At 59.9% G+C, this 21,544-nt stretch overlaps 1 long non-coding RNA gene across 1 annotated transcript; it reads left to right on the top strand.

Moving 5' to 3' along the window:
- The first annotated feature begins 3,228 nt into the window (after nucleotides 1–3,228).
- Nucleotides 3,229–9,409, top strand: LOC131490817 (uncharacterized). Its single transcript, XR_009251228.1, has 2 exons — nucleotides 3,229–3,461; nucleotides 8,841–9,409. It is a non-coding gene; the product is annotated as an uncharacterized LOC131490817 (long non-coding RNA).
- The last annotated feature ends 12,135 nt before the right edge of the window (nucleotides 9,410–21,544 follow it).

Genomic DNA, 21,544 nt, shown 5'->3' with positions numbered 1-21,544 from the left:
GGAGAGGACAGAGAGGGGACGGGAGGGTGCCTTCTGTGGCCGGGTTTGGCCCTCTGTGGAAAGCCAGCAGCCCTGCAGTTCCCACACCACACCTGTCCACAGCTCCTGGCCCCAAAGGACAGCTGGCCTTGCACACCCAGGCCTGGCAGACCGAACCCCAGAAAGAGAGGATGGGTGCTGTGTGAATCAGGTGCCCTGAGGGTTGCTCCCTCACGGGGGGGGCGCGGAAGCCCAGTTCCAAACCTCCAGGGAGCCAAGGGTGGTTTGGGCAAAGCCATTCAAGTGAGCCAGGCCTGAGGGGGGAGGGGCTGGTTTGGGGAGAAGGGCCAGGATTTGGGAGGACTGGTGGGTTCCTTCCAGGGCCCTCCAAAGAGACGCTCCATCTGGATTCCGAGGCTGCCTGGAAGCGGTCCCAGCTGCCTGGGAGGGGTGGGGGGGAGCAGCCGCAGGCTGGAGAGGGCCTGTGATTCCGTGAGGTCTGAGTCAGGAGAGGACACCGGTGCTTCCTAGGTGCCTCTCAGTGCCAGGCCTCTGCACCCTGCCGGGCACTGTCTCCCCCAGACACCCGGCCCTGCATTTCCCCGTTTCACAGATGTGGACACTGAGGCTGAAGGGAGCCTGGCTCCAGGCCGTGCGGGGGCTTCAGCACCAGGGGCATCAGCTGCTTACCGGGGAAGCCTCGGGACAACCACCGGCTCCGGACCCCTGCCTGGAGCTAACTGTTCCAGCGCCCAGCTCCTCACAGTGTGGGGGGGGGGGGGGGGGTCAGCTGGGCAGCACGGGGCGGGCAGAGTCCAGAGAGGAGGGCCAGGCAGCAACACTGGAAGGCTGGGTGCTGGGGTGGGTACCGGAAGGGGCGGCCACCAGCCCTCACGTGGCTCTCTCGGGTCCACGGCCTCCCATAAAACGGAAGAGAGGAGCCACCAGCCACAGAACCTTCCCGGCACACAGGGAGAACCTGTGCACGGCGGGATCCGTCCCAGGAGCCGCAGGGATCGGCCACAGCGTCCCAGCCCTGGCGTCAGCCCCAACCTCGCCTGACTGGAGAGGGCGCGCCCCTCCCGGCCCCTCCCCTCCGTGCCCTCTCCAGACGCCGCCCGTCTGGCAAGAAGGCGATGTGTTTTATCGGGGGCATTTGTTATCGACAATTGCCTCATGAATCTCCCTCTATACACATGCATATACATAAGAGGTGGGTAAGTATGCAGGGAAAAGCCACCAAGCCCAATCTCACTGATGGAGTCAACTTGCCCCCATAAAGATAACGGGAAATGATTCATAATATTTATTTGACAGACATGATATGAACCGTAATAGCCTGTTGGGATTAAAAATATCCGTACGTCTCTGTCATCCACCAATGTGGCTTAAATATTATATATGTGGCCACTGGGGCAACAGGGAGCTGGGAGCGGTTATTGATAGCGGCCATAAAAAGGAGTCGTTTTGCACTGAAGGATGGGGAAAGTAACCGAGGAGTTGGCCCCAATGCTCCTTGGGGCTCGCATCGAAAGAACCTGCACTTGAGACGACGCTCCCCGCCCCCCAGACTGCCAGCACCCGGGGGCTCGGCCGGGGGCGGTGGTGTCACGGGAGGGCCAGCCCCAGCTCCAGGCTGCAGTGCAGGGTCCCCACAGGGGAGGCCACCGAAGGCCCAGGCCCCACCCTCTCTGGCCGGAGACCCCCACAGGTCAGCCTGTCCCCAGCCTCCACCCAGCAGAAGAGAGCATCAGCCCCCTCCCCGCCACACTGTGAGTCAGTCACTCCCCTGCTTAAAAACTCTTCCAAGCTCCCCACTGCCTTCGGGATAAAGTCCAAACTCCTAAGAGAACCTCAGCCCTTCCCACGAGCCACACCCCACCCCCCAGGCCGGCAGCAGGGCAGGACTGCTGCTCTGGACCACGGTCCCCAGCTGGCCACCCCACAGCACACTCCAAGGCCCAGCTCCGACGGGCCCCTCTCGGCAGTTTGCAGACCACCCTCCCCCAGCACGCACAACCCCCAAGCCTGGCTGGGGCTTCTCTGTGCCCCACGGCAACCTGCACCCCGTGTGCCTCCGTGTGGCCTGTTTCCTTGATATTCCCAAGGCCAGGGACCCAGGATCGGCAGCTTTCCATTCCTCCCACGGAAAGTCCCCCCATGGTCACCAAGGGGGTGCAGGGAGGACACCGTTTTAAAGGGGCCTGGGCCCTGCCCGTGGCCACGCAATGGCTCCCCCTCCAAGCCCTGGGGGTGGGCCTCAAGATCCTCGTTTATTGTCCACCTAGGTCCTCCTAGACTTAGAGAAGTATTTCTCTCCCAGGACTTCGGTTTACCTCTCAGTGCAGCGACCCTTCAGCATGGGGATGTCAAGGCCCCTTGAATACCTCACAGGAAGCCTTTTAGGGTTTGCTTTGGGAAGTGCCCATGGGCATTGTCACCGAGAAAACCTAACCTAACCTCGGGGAGGGTTAACCCCCTCCACCACCACCCTACCTCACCCCACCCGCCTGGCCCCCAGCCCTATCAGGGAGCCTGGACCCCAGGCTGATGAATTACCGGCTCCTGGTGACAATGGGCCTTTGTTTGTCCCACTAATGAGGGTCCCAGCTCCCTAAAGGAGCAGCCTCTGGGCTGAGACACCGGCAGGAGGGGCGGGGCATTCCTGGAAATGAGGTCACCCGGGAGGAGGGGCCGGGGCCCCACTGCACACAGCGCCTGGGGTCTGCGCCCTGGGAAAGGACAGACGGACGGATGGGAAAGGTAACAACCAGGCCAGAGCGTCGCTGATGAGCCAAAGGACACAGAGCACGTGTTTCCCAGCCTGCAGGCACAGACCTTCATTTTACCCCTTTTAGGGAGAACTGGTTCTTGCTAGGGACCCCCAACTGATGCTCCCAGCCTCCTGCTGTGTAGGCAGCACTGGTCACGTGTGGGGCTCCCAGCTCTGCCAACAAATGCCTGGCCCAGACAGGAGCTCCTGCTGTCCGCGTGTTGAACCCCCCGGGGTCTCCCTCAAGCAGGAGACACTCGCACTTCGGGCTCCCTCTGCTTCACCCACAGACCCTGCCAGAGCCCCGCATGCAGTGGGCATTTGTGGCCCCAGCCCTGGTCCTCACCCTCTTCCCTGGGATGTGAGCACCAGGGCCTCCACCTGCCTGGGGGCAGTGGAAATTCAGAAGTGGTAGGGGGGAATGGAGACCAGGAGGTGACTGGTCCCATGCCGGCCCTGACGGCTTCCCCGGGCTCAGTGCGCGTCAGATGGGCTTAATGACATTTGGCTTTTTTCTCCCCCCCCTTAAAAAGATTTTCTTCAGGGTCATAAACTATTTCTACGGACGAGTGACCTAGGAAACACACACGCACCAGTGTGCCTTTGGACAAGACACCCTCCTACCCCTCCCTCCCCACTCCAGCATCGAGGTGGACACAGATTGGAGAAATGAATACGGCAGGTGGAACAGAGGGAAACCCGCAGAAAGGTTGGAGTATAACATTTTGCTTGGTTCCGTTTCCTCGGTGATCCTGGTCTGGAAGGGCCGGTGTAAGACAGGGGAGGGGCCGCGCCCTGGTTGGGGCCAGCTGGGGGCTCCCCCGAACCTGCCCATTATCCCGTCTACTCCAGAGGGGCCGTCCAGTCACCGCAGAGTCACAGACGCCCGAATCAGGAGGGAACCCCAACCGACGGGGGGGGGGGGGGGGGGGGGCGGGGAGTGATGGGACTGACCCTGTGGGGTTCAAGTGTGGATCAAATGAGATAATGTCTGCAAAGCCGCCAGCCCAGGCCTGCCCCAAGCTGGCGCTGAATAAACGGCCTGGCTAATAGGATCATCAGGCCCGGCTGGGGTGCAGCTCCCCACGCACATTCGGTCAGGGCACCGCTCAGCCCAGAGCCCAGCAGTTGTCTGGAAAGGCAACTTGCCCGAGGCCAGGCCCCAGCATTGCCCGATGGAGGCCCCGTGGCAGAAATTTCCAGATTGTGCTGGTGTTGATATGTCGGTCCCTGGTATCCCAGGTCTCTTCTAGTGACGTTTGTCCACAGACGGGGTGATGGCGGGTGGCTCGGGCCCTTGGGAGCCGACCTGGTTAAGGGCTTTTCCCCACCAGCTGCGTCGTGCTGGGCGGGCTTCTGGGTCTCGGCTCTTGAGGAACACAATTCCTGGGCAGGCAGGAGGGGACAGAAGGGCCTCCCAGTGGGCCCCGGGAGCCTGTCCGAGCTGGCTGGAGGGCACAGGGTCAGCAGCAGAGAGCCGAGCTCCTGCCTGGCCAACGGCACACTGCATCCGCCGTGGGCAGAGAGCGTGGCCGAGAGCCCCTGGGGGAGCTGCTGTCCCCACACAACACCCGTGACCACTGGTGCCAAGGACCTGGCTGGCACACCACAGCCCAGCTGCTGGCCCTCTCAGCAAACCGATCAGAGAAACATTCACCAGAGGGCATGCCATCACCCTCTTGGTCTGACTGGTGTCGCTTCCTGGGGTTCAGACTCAGCGAGGCGCTCCGTCACTCAGCTCCCCCGCCCTCGACTTCCTCCGTTAAATAAGCCTGCCTCCCACGCCCCACCGGTGTGGGGTTCCGGAGCTCTCTCCCGGGGATGCCCTGGTCATCACCATGCCCCTCGGGGCAGGGAGGGGTGCCTGGAGCAGAGCAGGAACCATGCCCGAGTCCGAGCCCGGTGCCCCCCATGCCGTGAAGGGTCCTAGGGAAATAATCTCGGAGGACAGCCTGGGGGCAAAGGTGCTGGGGGAGGCCGGCCGGCAGCCGGGAGGCGGCACGCTGCCTGGACAGCCACTGGGTTAGCCGGTTAAATAACGATTGGCCAGTTAAATACACAGTTGTGCAAAAACAGTGTCTTGCCAAGTGAAAACACAGCGGCTTAAAGTTACATACAGAAGGATTCCAGTTAAGAACGCTCGCCCAAGAGTCTGGCGAGAACCCCCCACCCCCGACCACCGCTTATTCGCGGGGGTGAGTTCCAGCCACAGAGCCGGGGGGCGGGGGGGAGGGGGCCGCGTCCAGATCTTCCTCCATACTTTTCCTCGTTTTCTGTAATGAGCCTTTATTTCTTTATAATCAGAAAAAAGTAGGGTTAACAAAAGTCTGTCTGCAATGCGTCTGAAACCCCAGCTCAGGTCCCGTCTCCCCTCTCAGAACCCCCAGCCGGCCCCCACCCCCGTGGCGCCCATGTGACAGCCTCACGGGCTCTGGGAGCGGTGGTCGTCTCCCTGGAGCCCTCTCCTCTCCTCTCTGCACCCCCCTCCTTGTCACGGGGGACTCCTTGTGCCCACCATCCAGCCTCCCTCCGGGGACAGGCTCTGAGCCACCCGAGTCGTTCTGGAAACATCCATGACTACTTTGTACAGATAGGAATATGCTCTCCCTCCCCTCGATCGGCCGTGAGGGGGTTTGTCCGATCCGCCCACCTGTCACTGGGCCAGGCGGAATTAACAATACACTTAATTTCACAAGCATGGAAGGTTGTATCTAAATGGCCAAAATATTTGGACCACGGCAGATAAGTGAGATCATTTCAGTGGTTTTCAAAGCTGACACAGAAGCCACTTGGCCTTTGTTCCCAGCTGTCTGTTGCCAACACAGCCAATGGTGAAGCCCGTCCGAAAGGTTCCGAGCTGCAAGATGGAGCCCGGGACCCCAGCACCACGCAGATGCCACCGGGGGATGGGGGGCAACGAAGAGGGAGAACACAGCCCAGGCCCCTCTTCCCTCCGCCTCCAGGTGACACGCTGTGTGACACCCCATGGGCCAGGTCCCACCATGCCACCCTGTGGCCCCCCGGAGAGGGGGCAAGACACAAGATCAAGAAGAAAGAAATGAGGGTCAGAGACACCCAGAGGGCATTCTTAGGGCCCTCTGGCCAGGTGTTGGGGCACAGGGCTCCGAGGGCCTCAAGGTGGGCCAGGTCTGGCCAGGAGACATGGGTGGCGGACTGGGGATCCGGTACTCAGTGGGGAGCCTCAGGTTGGGAAGGGCTTTGTTCGCCCAGCCAGGGGGCTGCTGAAAGGTGGGACGGAGTCTGGCGGTCTGAGCCCAGGGGGACCCGCCCTCAGGGGGGGTGCCATCGTTGGCCCCACTTTGCCAGGAGGAGCCAGGCTTGGAGATGCCAGGCGGCTTGCCTTACACCGGAGCTGTGCTAGGGCCCTGTTGGGAGCCTGGTGCCCCGAGGGCAGAGGCGGGCCGGGCTGGCCGCTGCAGGAGGTTGGGTGCACGCCCCCACCCCCAGCCCCACCCCAGGGTGGCGCGGGGGCTGGGCCCACACTGTCCTGAGCCCCGAGAGAGCCTTGCCCAGACCGCCTTCCAGAGAACTAGCGAGCAAGATGCTCCCAGACCACCATAAGTGGAACTCGGAGGCCCAGGAGAAAGGAGGGGCTTGTCCAAGGCCAGAAGCTTCCAGCAGAGGCTGGGCCCCTCCCTCTGATGCCCCCCCCCCCGCCCCCTCCAGCAAGCTGCAGAGGATTAGTGCCTCCTGGGGCCCATGCCGCCTGCCCCCCCCCGCCCCCCCACGAATGCTTGAGCTCTTTATCAGGCTGCTGCCCCAGGAGCGGCTTTGTCTGGGAGCCACCTCACCCAAGAAGGAGCCAAGCAAAGGGCTAACAGGATTTCTCAGCCCTGTCACTCTGGCCATGAACCCCCTCGGCCCTCCCAAGAGGAATTAACGCTACCTCTCCCCCCTCCGCCCAGGCCACCGGCCCTGAGTGCCTCCTGCTACCTCTGCATCTACAGCCACGCTGGTCGTTGAGCCGGACTTCAGGCCCCTATGACTGACCCGAAGGGGTCACGGGTGCCAGGACAGACGGCAGGTCTCCCGTGGGTCGGGCAGCCCTCGGCCCTGCTGTTGGGGGGCCCACGGAGCGGGGTGCAGACAGAGCAGGGCCTTCCACGCAGCCCGTGGTTGAACCCCTGTTCCGCCACGCCTCACGTGCCGGGGGCTGGCACCTTGGCCGCCTTGACCCTGTTTCCTCCCCCTGACGGCGAGGGCCTCGGACCCTTCTGGAAGGCAGCTGTGAGCTCAGGGATGCAGGGCATGGTGATACCTGCTCAGTGTCACTGCCGTGACTGGATCAGTGACGCTCCAAGGATGTGACTCTGAGTGTCACGTCTCGTTAAAGTGGCCCCTGTGCCGGGGACTGGGTTTCCTGGGTCCTGCGACGACAGCTGCCTGAGGGGACTGGAGCTGCCCCCACGGGTGTCCCGGGGTCTTTCCCTGGGCTGGCATCCACGCTGGTCTCCCCGGCGAGGCTGTGGCTGGCCTCCTCTGGCCCAGAGTGGCACCCTAAAGGTCCCCTTTGGCTTTTTCCCTCCCACATGGGACCCACGGGGCAAGACCTCTGTGCCTCCGTTACCCACATTCTCCGGGGCTCTGCAGGGCAGGCTGCAGGGATCTATGGCTTGGCCTGAGGGGCCCAGCCGACCCGGCTGTGTGTCCTGTCTCTGAGACTCGGTTTCCTCACCCACAAAGGGGGCGTGGCAACCCCTCCAGTCATAGGTCCAACGATCGTGGCACGGTGCACGTGCAGAGCAAGCACTCTATAGGTCTTGCTTCAAACAAAAATAACACTTGACTGTTGGGAGAAGAAACGGGACCCCCGGTCACCCCCGCAAACTCATCCGTGGGGGAGGCTCTTCTCCCGGGAGCTGTGCATCCACGCTGAGCTCCTCCAGCCCGGCGGCTGGCTCCCCGCCTTCGCTAGGGTCCTTTCTGGAGGAGGCGCCCCCTCTGACGGGGCCGGGGGGGGGGGGCCTGGGACCAGCCCCCGGCCGGGGTGCCCAGCAGGAACGTGCAGCTTCCGCATCCGCCACAAGCCGACTGGTCACCAAGAGCGCGCCCAGTGCAGGGGGACGTGGCGGGTTCGTGTCGGACTTCCGTGACGGGGGGCCGGGACCAGACCCCCAGCACGTCTGAGCCTCCGCTCCTCATCGGTGAAATGGGGAGTAGGGCCTCTGCAAGGCTGGCTGTGAGGAGAAGGGAGGGTTTTCGTGATGATCAATCAGGCTGAGTGACCCACAGCCTAGGTGAGGAGGCAAGACAGACTCTCAATTGAAAGAAGGACAGGCTAATGGCAGGGAGGGCCTGCCATCAACCAGGAGGGCCAAGACATTGCCTTGACCAACGAGGAGACAGGCCCAGAGAGAGGAATGAACTCAGGTACAAGGCGCTGTGACCAGGGGCCTGGAGCAATGACGCAAGAGGAGTCCCAAGGCCGGCAGTGACAGTGGCCAGAGCACAGATGGCAACACAGCTTCTGAGGAGGAGGGTGGTGAGTCTGAAATGGGTGGGGTGGGCGGAACCATCTAGCAGGTGACCCTGCCCTCTCCACAGTGGCCCAAGGAACTCACAGCATCACTGGGTGACTTCTTGCCTTGTGCCTGGAACTAGGATCACGGGTACAGCCTGTCCTCTCCAAATACAGGCAATACATTTGCAATCCGAAAATAACCCCATGTATCAAAATTTATAGGTGCAGCTAAAGCAGTACTGAGAGGGAAACTTATAGCTTTTAATGCTTATATTAGAAAAGAAGAAAGATCTAAAATCAAAGACCAAAGGTTTCACCTTAAGATGAGTTTGAAAAAAAAAAAAAAAAAGAGCAAACTAAATCCAAAGTAAGTAAAAGGGGAGCCTTGGGGGCTCAGTCGGTTAAGCATCCGACTTCGGCTTGGGTCATGATCTCGCGGTTCGTGGGTCGGGCCCCACGTCGGACTCTGTGCTGACAGCTCGGAGCCTGGAGGCTGCTTTGGATTCTGTGTCTCCCTTTCTCTCTGCCTCACATTCTCTCTCTCTCTCTCTCTCTCTCTCTCTCTCTCTCAAAAATAGATAAACATTAAAAAAAATTAAATAAAAGGAATGAAATAAAGAGAAGTCAATGAAACAGAAACAGACCACAGAGATAATGAACAAAGACAAACACTGAGACTTCGAGATTAACAAAATGGACAGAGCCCTGGCTACTATGATCAGGAAGAAAAAAGAGCACGAAAATCACCAGTATCAGGAATAAGGAGAGGTTAGTTATCAGCACAGATCCTACAAATATCAGTAAGAAAATGCTATAGATAACTTTTTGCCAAGAAATACGACAATGCAGATGAAACGAACACATTTATTGGAAGAGAGACCTTACAATATTGACACAAGAAGGAATAGAAGATCTGATCAGCCCTATAGCTTATTACAGAGCTTGAACTTGGGACGCCTGGGTGGTTCAGCTGATTAAGCCTCCGACTTCGGCTCAGGTCATGATCTCACGGTTCTTGAGTTCAAGCCCTGCGTCAGGCTCTGTGCAGACAGCTCAGAGCCTGGAGCCTGAATCGGATTCTGTGTCTCCCTCTCTCTCTCTCTCTGCCCCTCCCCTGCTTGCGCTCTGTGTGTGTCTCTCTCTCAAAGATAAAATAAAACATTAAACAAAATTTTTTCATGTGTTTTCAAAGATTTTATAAGAATCTGTATTGAATTTTTAACAAATTAAATCCAGCAATATATAAAAGGGATACCTCATGATCAACTGAGATGTATCTCAGGGACACAATGTTGGTTTAACATTGGAAAGACAACCAACAAAATTCACCCTATTAACAGACTAAAGGAGAAAGCTCCTGTAAAAATATGATTATTTCAAAAGATTCAGAAAAGCGTTGATAAAATTCATCACCCAATCATGACAGAAACTCTCAGAAGATTGGGTTGGAAGTCAGAGAAGTTCCACAAACTGAAAAAGAGAATCTGTAGAAAATGAGTGACGTAGGGGGCACCCAACTGGCTCAGTCGGTGGTGCGTGTGGCTCTTGATCTCAGGGTCATGAGTTCAAGCCCCACACTGGGCATAGAGTTTACTTTAAAAAAAAAATACAGGGGCGCCTGGGTGACTCAGTCGGTAGAGTGTCCGACTTTGGCTCAGGTCATGATCTCGCGGTTCGGGAGTTCAAGCCCCACGTCTGTGTTGTCAGTGCAGAGCCTGCTTTGGATCCTCTGTCTCCCTCTCTGCCCCTTCCCCGCTCACACACTCTCTCTCTCTCTCAAAAATAAGTAAAAACTGTCACAAAATTAAAAAAAAAATTAAATACAGAAGGAAAAGAGCAACTTATAACCAACATCACCCCCTTTCCTGAAGTCAGGAAAAAGCAGGGGTACGAGTGGCTTTTGTATGTGTTAAAAAGATGACCCTTGTCCCCAAATAGCAAGCCACGGGCTCTGCTGCCCTGCACTGCCCCCCCCCACCCATGCAGGTCGCCCAGCACTTGGCTGCATTTTCTTCCCAAGCCCCCAAAATAAAATACCGTTACCTCTGTGTGCTGGTCCTGCCTGACCGGAGGACCCTGAACTTCACCTACGGGGTGGCATTTGGTTAGATCCCAGCTGCGGCCAAACCCTGGGGCCCTGAGGCTCAGAAAGGCAACCCCTCGCCCTTAAAGTAAAAACCCTTGGGACTCCTTATGGGGTGGCCCCGTGAAGGCACAGGGGGCATGGGCTGGGGGTCAGGCAGACCCGGCTCAGATCCTGCCCAGCATCGGGACTTCGGTCTGGCCCCTGAAAATCTCATCTAGGGCAGGAAAGGAAGCTGTCTTCCCCAGGCCAGTTCTGAGGCACCACCGTCTGTGCTCTGGGACACTGGCACCTCCTGCTCTGGCCCAGCACACACTCCCACTCCGTCCACACAACCTACTCCCCTTTTCCTCTCAGGCAGCAAACTCGGGACTCCTCAGTGGCTCCCTCTTTAGCAGGGCCTGGCGGGAGAGAGTACCAGGCTGTGGTCGGCTTGGGGACCACCGGGGGCTGTCGAGGTGGCACCCTTCGGCGTATCCTGTCCTCTGGGGCTGCCCTGCGAGGAGTGGGCGTGCTTGGGGGCCCTGGTGGTGCCCCGCTGGGGCCTGGGGATAGTTCTTGGCTCGTACTGTGCTGGGCTCTTTCCGGCCCATATGTGGCCTTCCTGTGACCACCAGCTTCAAAGCACACGTGCCTTCCCCCAGGCTGAGAAGTCAGAGGGCTGAACTGCTCTTTGTAGAAAGTGGATCAAGCCACAGGTAGGGGACGTAGGTGTGTGACGGTAGGCCAAGCGACACCTGTAGACACATGCTCGTCTGGGATGTGGCTGAAACCAGACCACCCAGACCCTTTGCTCCAGTCGGCTGTCGCTGGCCAACACCAGATATAAGAGGCTCACGATCTTTCACAACGTAGAGGTCAGGAATCCCGGCAGGGGTCCCACTCAGCAGCCCTTCTGCTCCACGTGGCATTGGCTGGGTTCACTTGGTGGCATCCAGCTGGCAGTCAGGCTGGTCTGGAGAGTCCAAGATGGCTTTACTCACAAGTGTGGTTCTTTGGTAGCTTGACCAAAAGACTGGACTGAACTGGGACTATCACCCAGATTGCCTACACGGGGCCTCTCCGGTGCGGTGTCTGGGGATAGTTCGATACCTTGCGTCACAACTTAGGGTGCTCAGAACGTTCTAAGAGGCCTGTGGGTCAGGGAGGCTCCGAGGCATCATCTGACCTAGACTTCGAGGTCACATGGCATCACTTCTGCCATGTCCTATGGGTCAAGCAAGCTGTGGAGCCAGCCCAAATTTAAGGGGAGAGGTATTAGACTCTGCCTCTCGGTAAGGGAGGGATCGCTTTGGAGGGGCTCTTTGGCAAGGCTGTTCTTTTGCTTGGCCATACAGAGAACCCACGAGAAAGGTGGTTTATCCTGTCCGTCAACATCACCGTTGTCACCACCATCGCCCTGTGCTGTGCGTCTCTGAGACCAAGGCTGTTCGAATCCCTATGGAACACGTGAAGAAACCCAGGCATGGAGTAGTTTGCCCCGTGTGACCCTGATGGAAGCATCGGGCCCCGGGTGCAAGTGTTTCTACCCCACGCCCTGCCCACCCGCCTTCCCTTTAAGCACCTGCTCCCGTGGTCTCCCCAGAACTCTCACCACGGGCGGCCCGCAAATCCTCACCACAAACTCGCCAGGGAGGCTTTATCACCCACCAAGTAGAGTCGAGGAGGTCGGGGCACAGAGAGGGACGGCCGGGGTGTGGCTGGAGGCCCGGTTTCCGGTCTCCCACATTCGTCGTTGTTCTGCCGCAGCTGTCCGAGATGGGGAGCCCGGCGGAAGGGGGGGATGCAGAGCAGGTGCTGGCGGTTCTGTCTACGCGAATTGAGTTAACTGGATAATTGCCACTTCATGGTGCTCGGTGTTGACACAACCTTGAACTTGGCTCTTCACGGGAGCTGACCTCTGAGCCTCCCGGAGGCTCCCCTGGATGGCAGGTAGGGCCTCCTGCTCTCCCAGGACAGGGGCGGTGGGGCTCCCAATGGAGGAGAAGGGCTGAATGACTATCCCAGGCCGCCAAGCCACCGTGGACGAGGTGACAAGACGAGCCTCGCATCTGCCCGCTGCCTCCAGCCCTGACAACTAAATCACCCCAAAGAGACGTGTGTGATTTCATTTCTATTCCGTCTGCAGGAGGGGGAAAATCAATGTTTGCTAAATGAAAAGGAAAAAGATCGGCAGGAGGAAAATGTATTTTCAACTTTTAATAGGGCATTATCGACGATGGCGAGTCAAAAGGAAAGCAGCAGGCCCGTCTGGCCGTGGGGCTCGGCTGGGGTGGGGTGCCAGGATCAGTGGGGAACAGTTAGCCCTGTCTGCCACGCCCGGGGTGGCCCCCAGCCTCTGGATGAGCTCCAGCTGGATGCCCCACATGGGCGGCGGTGGGGGCAGTGGGAGAGCAGGGAAGGCGCCCCTCCGCTCCCGGGAAGGAAATCAGAGCCAGGCTGGGGCCTTCCTGCACAGTCCACACCCTGCTTGGGCCACAAAGCGCGCCGAGGAGGGCAAGAAGGATCCGGCGTGAGGTGCCCCTGGCGGGAGGCACGCCGTCCCCTCGGTCTCCTGTGGCTTCAGATGCCTACGCGGGGGGCCTGTTTGGGCGACGTGGATTGGCAAGGGTCCGGTGTAACTCGTTCCTTGACTCTGGTGTCTCTTTAGAAAAAGGCGTTGTGGGGCACCTGGGTGGCGCAGTCGGTTAAGCGTCCGACTTCAGCCAGGTCACGATCTCGCGGTCCGTGAGTTCGAGCCCCGCGTCGGGCTCTGGGCCGATGGCTCGGAGCCTGGAGCCTGTTTCCGATTCTGTGTCTCCCTCTCTCTCTGCCCCTCCCCCGCTCATGCTCTGTCTCTCTCTGTCCCAAAAATAAATAAACGTTGAAAAAAAAAAAAAATTTAGAAAAAGGCGTTGAACTTGCATGTGGTGGGCACAGGGGGACACGACGGCAGGGACCAGGGCAGAGACGCCCCGTCTGTGGGGTTTCCGGGTTGGTAATTACAGCGGTGGCCGGTGAGCAGGAGGCTGGCGCAGGGGAGCTGTGGTCCGGGGTGCGGGCGCCAAGACTGGAGGGACTTCCCGAGGGAGGGACACCTCTGTGGAAGCTTGTTTTCCGCTGAGGAAGTGCACGAACAGAGCCCCGGAGACCAGGAGGGCCAGCGAGGCTGAGGAACGGGCCGGGCTCCTCGGGGTCCCGCTGCAGGGAGAGGGGCAGGGGGTGAGCCGTGGGCCTCAGGGGTCGTGCCCAGACCCGCCGCCGCCCTCTCTCCGCCAGGAGTCCTCCTCAGGGGCTCGGACACACATCCACGTCGGGGCAGGTCCAGGCTTCGTGGGGCACGAGGCATACACACTTTGCAGGCCTCTTGAAGAAGATCAATCCAAAATCCCGACTGCAGAGTTAGGTCCAGGGCCCGACAAGCAGCCCCTGCGGGTGACCGGTGTTCTGGCTGAGTCTCAGGGGACAGAAGGTCAGCGTAGAGCGTTCCCCCCGAGCTGACACAGTGAGGCAGGCCAGAGCCGGCGAGGACGCGAGGGAAAGGCATCTGCAAACTGTAGAGTGCAGGGCACGTGTGTGTATTTGGTCAGACGTCCCTGTGATGACATTATGCCATCTGCCCGAGATGTGCCCTCTCTCCGCATGTGGTCCCAGGGGGCACGAGTTTGGAAGTTGTTTCCTTTTTAGACAACAAAAAGTGGGGGCGGCCCGGGGGGCTCAGCCAGTTAAGCGTCTGACTCTTGATTTCAGCTCAGGTCACGATCTCGCGGTCGTGGGCTCGAGCCCCATGTCGGGTTCTGCACTGACAGCGTGGAGCCCGCTTGGGATTCTCTCTCTCTCCCTCTCTCTGCCGCTCCCTCTGCTCAAGTGTTCTCGCGCTCTCTCTCCCTGTCTCTCAGAATAAATACACTTTAAAAAAATAAAAAATAAATAAACCACAACAAAAAAGAGTCATTCATTGAAAAAGTCTAGAAAGCATACAAAAGTAAAGGATAAGAGGCAAAATAAAAATACCAACAATCTCATCGCAAGTACTTTGGCTTTTCCACTAGTCTTTTTTTCTGCGAACGTATTTATTATATTATGTTGTATTATATTATATTGTATTATTACATTACATTATATATTTTATATATTATCTTTATTGTTTAATCTAGAGCTCATGCTATATTTACCATTTTTACACTGTTTTTCCTTTTTTTCCCTTAAGTTTATTTATTTTGAGAGAGAGAGAGAGAGAGAGAGAGAGAGAGATGTCAGCACAGAGCCCAACGCGGGGCTCGAACCCACAAACCGCGAGATCATGACCTGAGCCGGAATCAAGAGTCGGGTGCTTAACCGGCTGAGCCCCCCGGGTGTCCTGCACCCTATTTTTTCTAGAAAAATTACATCCTGCGTATTTCCCTGTCTCATTAAATACCCCAACTACTATTTATAACGGTTCCAGTGGGGTCCAGCGGGCAGATGTAATCAACTACTCCCAGAACTAAGGACCTCCGAATGTGCGTCTTGGGTTATCGCGCCCTGGTGGTGGAACCCTGGGTCAGAGGTTGCTCATGGCCGCCTGCCGCCACATGGCCGTTGGTCCAGCCCGTCCAGCCCAGTGCGCCCAGGAAGGGACCGGCCACCCGCTTGCACTGCACTCTGACAATTTTGTGTGTGTGTGTGTGTGTGTGTGTGATCTTGGGGTTTCGATTTGCATTTCTCGTACGACCAGGGCACGTGAGTACTGGTTCACGTTCGCATCCACAGCCCCGATCAGAACCCAGGGAGACAGAATTTACAAGACCTGGGGCCGTCTGTCACTGTCTTTTGCCCACACCTCCCCCCGGATGTGCATCCGCTGGGGTCCCCTGCGCTGGAAGTCCCAAGCAGGGTCATTTGAGGAGCGCTCACAGGGGTGAGTATTTGTAGGGCCCTACTAGGCTTGAAGGGGAAAGGGGGAGGGTGCTGTGACCCAAACCCAGAGACGCAGAGGGCTGGGGGAGGGGCCAGCGTTTTCCTACGGATTTGTGGACGCTCTTTATCACCTGAAATCCCAGCACGGGGCACAACCTCCTGTCACCCTCCCCGGGGGGGGGGAGCACGAGCCGTCCTGCACCCCGCTGGACGTGAGCGGGGACGTTCTTGCCATAGATGCTCGGGGATGCCGGCCTCCCTGCCTGCTAAAGAGACAGTGTCGGGCAGCTTTAAAAATGTCACCTCAGGCAGAGAGATGGTCCCAAGGCTCAGTGTAGCATGAGTCATGGCAGGGCATTATCGTCGATTTACTTGTGGGGACGCGAAACAGCAATCAATCGGGGAGGGCTGGGGAGGCTGCGCTCGCGGACTCCAGAAAGATTTGGGTTTCCAAGGCGATTTCATGAGTTCCCGCTGGTGGTGGGCAACCTCCCAGATGGTGCCCCTGCCTCCCGGTGCCTCCCCTTTGGTGGGGTCTCCCCGAGTGACCAACAGGGCCCAGTGGGGATGGCACCATGTGACTCTGGGCTGGGTAGCAGGACGTTTGGCTGCCGCCCCTCCCTCTCTCTCCACCACTGGCTCTGGGGGAAGCGGGCCGCGGCGGGGGGGGGGGGGGGGGGACACGCGAGGTCCAGAGGGGAGGAAGTGAGGCCTCCCGCCAACGACCAGCACCAACCTGCCAGGGATGCTCGCCCCTTGGGAGCAGACTCTGAGCCCCCGATGAAGTCACATCCGCCCAGCCGACACCTCGAGAGCCGGCGTTCCCGGCTAAGCGGCCCGCAAATTCCGGACCCCCAGAAACCGTGGGAGAGAAGCAATGGTCATTGTCGTCTCGGGCATTTGGGGAGCTAATCTTGTGACGATGGATGACTGGCACAGCGCGTGACCGCAGACCTAGGGACGGTTGGAAACCCAGGCTTGGCGTCCAAACTGTGGGTCTCTGGGTGCACCCATTAGATAGAAGCACCCATCAACCCAGGGAAAAGAGCTGGGGACTGAGGGTCGGCCATGGGGTCACCGTCCTTCTCTGAGCCGCACTCCCCCGTCTGTAAAATGCAGGAGCTGGGCTAAGAAGGGCAGCCGCGGGTCACCGTGGACAGACCCCATCCCACCAGCCCCCTCCAACACCCGTCTGCCTCCCTCGACGCGAGCCAGGGTTACACCCGCACCCAGTCCCAAAAGCACCAGGCACAGGACCCGCTCTGCTGTCTCTTTGGCCACATAGGAGGGTGTGGCCCCTGGCTGACCGCCGCCACCCTGTGTGGCTGTTTGCGTGTGTGTATTTTTTAGCTCGCGGCGTCATCCACGAGCCAAGAACGTCACCCTTTTAACGCGTACCTACAGTTCAGCGGCTTTTAGCGTATGGACAGTCATGCAACGACCGCCACGAATCTCAGACCATCTCCGTCACCCAAAAGTGAGGCCCCGTCCCACGTGTAGTCCCTCCCCGTCCCCAGCCCCTAGCAGCCACCCTTCTGCTTTTCGAGTCTGTGCCTTTGCCCGCTCTGGACACTTCACGGACGTCGAGTTACGCTGTAGGTGGCCTCTCGCGTCTGGCCTCTTTCGCTGAGATGACGTTTCTGAAGTCAATCCACACGGCGGCGGGTCAGGGCTTCACCCTCCTTGCGGCTGAGCGATAGTCCACTGTGTGGACGCGGGCACCTCTGTTTGCATTCACCTGCTGGAGGACGGCGGCTGTTACCGTCTCTGGCGGCCGTGAAGGGAGCTGCCCCCGGAAGGAGGAACCAGCCAGAGAAGCCAGCCAACAGTCCTCTCATTAGGGGAAATGTCAAGCCCCACATGTACATTTTAAGGCTGATTTGTGAATTGACCCCCGGGAGGGAGACTACGCCCTTTCAATTTCCAAAAGCACTCCCTGTCCCCGAGCAAAGGCAAGGCCGGCCTGGAGGCGGGAGTGCCGGGTTCCAAACCCCCCTTTCCTGATGCTCAAAGGAGGGTGCAGCTTTCCGATGGGCCGGCTGCGGCTCGGTGTCCCCATGGGGGACAGGGGCGGCTCCAAGGGGCCGGGGGTCAGGGAGGGGCCCTTGCCGGGACAGAGCTCCTCCTGACCTGGCCGCTGTGCCCCAGTCTCTTCATCCGCAAAATGGGAAGATGACACCCACATCCCGGGGCCGTCGTAGAGGCCAGTGAGCCCATGCTGGGGGGACGCACGATGCGTGGCCGGTGGCTTCGGCGTGTGGGTAGTGAACCGGCAGGCCGCGGTGAGAAGGAACGGGTGATGAACGGGTCACACGTGAATGAGCCCTGGGATCAGCGAGTGACGGAGCACAGGTTCACCTATGAGTGCTGGCGGCCACCTCTTGTCCTCGCGGCCAGAGTGGGTGCTGGCCTGGGGGTCCCCTCTGCCCCTCCCACACCGGGGCTGGGCCTCGGTGACCCCAGGAGATGGCGGGGGGGGGGGAGGGGGCGGGGAGGGAGCAGACGCAGACTAGAATTTGGGTCGAGGCTGTCGGCCGGCACCCACAAGCCCAGGTCAGGGCACGGGCGAGCCGTCTTCGGCCCTCCGTGTGACACCTCCTCCTGGAGGCCTTCGGGAGTGCCAGAGCTGGGGGGTGGGGGGCCTGCCCCTCTCCCGGGGCGGGGTTCATCCATCTTGGTCTGACCCTATTAAAATGCATTATAAAGGGAAGAAAAGACTGGGCCAGAAGGTGACGGGGGCGGAAGATGTGCTGGTCAGGCTTTGTTTGGGTTGCTCCTCTTCCAGGAGGACCTCAGCAGCCAAGATAAAAGGGGCCTGGGGCTTTGTTCTCATGGGCTGGGGGAGGCCGAGCTCAATGGGCTGACCCTGGGGGAAGGAGTCACGCTCAAACCCCCAGCTGCCTGGGCACCCCGTCCCCCCGCTCAGGCGGCCCCGTCAGACCCACTGCGGGAAAATCATGTGGCCGCTCCTGCAGAGATGGGGCTCCGGAACCCTCCTGCCCCCAGAGCTGGTGCCCAGCTGTCTCGTGACAGCCGCCCCCAGGCAGGACCTCCCCCAGAGTGGCACCGTGGGAGCTGACCCACGAGTAGCAGTGTGCTGGTGCCGGGGCGGGGGCGCAGCCGCGCAGAAGCAGCCGGCCCCACACGTGCGGGCACTGCCACCACCAGGAGGTAAAGCCACACGGCCTGCTGACGGGCCAGACCCATAGTCTGGATGCCACTTCCCCCTGGGGGCCCCCACCTGTGGCCCAGGCCGGGGGCGAGGCCTTTTATGACGGCGATGGCTTTGACCCTCAAAATCGCACATTCTGATTTGAATTCTGTCCCTCCTCCAAAAAGATACGTGAAAGTCCTAAGCACCCCCTCCGCGTGGCTCACAATGTGGCCAGATTCGGAAATGAGGTCATTCGGTGTGGACGTACCCAGTGCGGGTGCGGTCGTGCAGGGGAAGGGCGGGCCCCGGGCTGATCTGACGGTGGCCGCGTGAAGACAGAGACACGCGCGAGAGGGGCACGTCAGGCAGAGGCCCAGACGGGTGCAGCCCCAGCCAGGAGCATTGGCCGGAAGGGGCAGGACGCATCGTCCCCGGCAGGCAGAGAGCGCGGCCCCTGGATTTGGGACTCCGGCCTCCAGAACTGGGACACACGATGCTTCTGTGGTTTTACGCCGCTGGGTCTGAGAACGCTCAGACAGCCCTGCCCACCCCCCCACCCCGTGCAGCTCCGTACGGAGCCCAGGGGGGCCCAAGACCAGGCCCTGCGGGATGCAGCCAGTGGGGAGGCTGGGGCCCCTGGGGCAGCCACTTCTTCTGGAGGACACAGGACCCCTTCTTGTCACAATGCCCTGAGAAGGTGTTCACGCAGCAGGGCAGGGGCCGTGGCTCTTGGGTTTGGGAAAATGACACCCTCCCTCCCCCATCCCGCGGTGTGCTGTGAAGACTGTGCACAAACAGGGCTTTGCTGGGCCATGAACTCAGTCGGCACACCTGTATCTCAGAGTCAGAAAGCCCAGAGGCTGCCTCCTGTCCCTTCTTAGGTGCCCTGCAAACCCGCAGTCTCCAGGTCCAAAGCTGAGGGTCCTGGATACATTGTATCTGCAGAGGGGGGCCCTGCAGGCGGGCTAGTCAGGGCTGCGCGAGCTGAGCTCCTGTGGAAGCTTTTTAGGTGTTTATTGTAACTCAGGCCGGTCAGCAAGCTGCGCCTGGGTCCCCTACCCCGGGGACAGGGTCCCGCAGATCGGCGCCTGCACTCACTTCCCACGTGAGCGTCTCCGCGAGGCCGGGGCTCCCGTGTCTGTGAAATGCTGTCCCTGGGATGGACGGTCCACGGTGCAGGCCCTGCCCCGGCAGAGTTCACACTCTGGGAGGAGGGAGGTGGGGGTCACACCCAACGTGTTAGGGGCGGCCTGAATTCAGAGCAGGGGGCCCCCACTGGCCTGGGGAACGAGGGGAGGCTTCAGAGAGTAAGTGCCAGGCCTAAAGGATGAGCAGCGTTGTTCAGGTGTGCAGGGAAGGGTGTACCGGGCACGGACACAGGGGACGGAGGCTGGAGAAGACGCGGCTCATGAGAGACAGGTCTCGCTAGAGGGGAGAGTGAGGGGGGTTGTAGGAGAGAGGGGCACGGCCAGGTCCCAGGGTGCCTGGCCAGTCACGTGGTACACAATGTGGGTTTTTCTCTGAGGGCACTGGGGAGCCACAGAAGGCTTTAGAGGAGAGGAGGAGGGTCACTGTCTGCTATGAACTTCTAGAAGTCGCTCTAGATGCCAAGTGGAGATGGGGGAGGCAGCAGGCACGTAGGCAGAGAGCCCCTCAAGGACTCCGAGATGCAGTCGTGGGGGCCCCCGGGCCGAGTCAGTGGTATGGACATGGGGAAAAGCGGACAGGCCAGGGAGAACACTTTCGGGCTCTGGCTGTGTCTGACCGGCCTGTTCTCTGGAAAGACTCTGCCCCAAATCGGGGACCAGCCACCCCCTGCGCCCACAGGCTGGTTCCTGGCCGACACCCTGTGGGGATTTGGGATTTCGGTCTACACAGTTAGTCTGCCCGGGGTGGGCCACGAGCTCGTGTTTTCTTAGGCGCTGGGACCGCGGGCCCACGGGATGTCCCCAGAACACTCCCAGCAGAGTGGGTGGAGCCCGCAAGGTTCAGCATGGTCCTCATCAGAAAGTGCTTTGTGTGTGCTGCGACTCAACACTGGGGAGAAAGGGCCCAGGAAGAGGCCTTTGTTTCACCGCGGAGGGAAACGCAGGCAGGAACGTTATGATTATGTGACGGCTAATTTTCTGTGTCCCCTTGACTGAGCCATGGGGTGCCCGGATATTTGGCCACGTGTTATTCTGACTGTTTCTATGAGGGCATTTCTGGAGGAGATTAACACTTGAATCCGTGGCTTGAGTAAAGCAGATGGCCCTCGCTAACGGCGGTGGGCCTCGTCTAATCAGCTGAAGGCATGAACTGGAGGCGGCTGAGACTAACTCTCCCTGAGTAAGAGCGAATTCTCCAGCGACTGCCTTCATACTTTATCTGCACCCGCTGGCCCACTTTGCAGATCAGATCTGGACTCGCGAGCCTCAAGCCTTTGTGTGCCGATTCCTTACAATAAATGGTTTCCTCCGTCTGTGCGTGGCCTCCTGGCCTGTGTCTCTGGAGAGCCCTGGTTAGCAGCACAAGGCCCCCCCACCCCACAGGCTGTCCGGGACGGAAGCCGTTCTGCAAAGCTGAGGGTCGGTCCAGGCCTTCTTCCCACGCCCTTCGGACACCGGCCTCCAGGAGCAAGCGAAGCCCGTGCGGCGGCCCCGCGGGTGGGGGCGGGACCCCGGAAGAGACGGTGGTCTTTGATCGCGGCGCGTCTGGGGTCGCCAGCTGAGCGCCGGGCGTCATCGCAGAGACCGGCCACAGCGGGCTGCGCCGTAAACCGGCCCACGGGTGGGATGTGGCTTTGCTCGGGTTTGGAAAGAGGCCGTGTGCGGGAGACAGACCCGGTAAGAGGTGGCCTCAGGCGCCGTGTTGGAGAGGACCCTACGGGGGCCCTCGCTGGTGGTCTTCGGGGAGAGGCACTTGTCCCACGTCTGATGGCCAAGCTGGGGTCAGGAGCCGGCCAGGCCGCTTTTACTCCTCCTCGCCGTGGGCCCCGGTGGGCGGGGCGACCCCCAGCCCACCCTCCTCCCTGCCCACCTAGACTTTCATCACGGACGCCTCTCCCGGAAAGGAGTGACTCTGCCGCAGGGTGGCTCAGACGGCCGCGTGCGACCGTCTTGCCGGCCTTGTCTCGTCCTGCTCGCAGCCCGGCACCCGGCAAGCCCGGGGTCAGCGTGTGGGAAGCGGGGCTCAGTGACCCACGTCGCCTCTGCC

This window comes from Neofelis nebulosa, chromosome 12 (assembly GCF_028018385.1).
Source record: "Neofelis nebulosa isolate mNeoNeb1 chromosome 12, mNeoNeb1.pri, whole genome shotgun sequence".
Lineage (NCBI taxonomy): Eukaryota > Metazoa > Chordata > Mammalia > Carnivora > Felidae > Neofelis > Neofelis nebulosa.
Note: the sequence above shows the minus strand (reverse complement) of the source record. Positions and strands in the feature narration are given on the sequence as shown.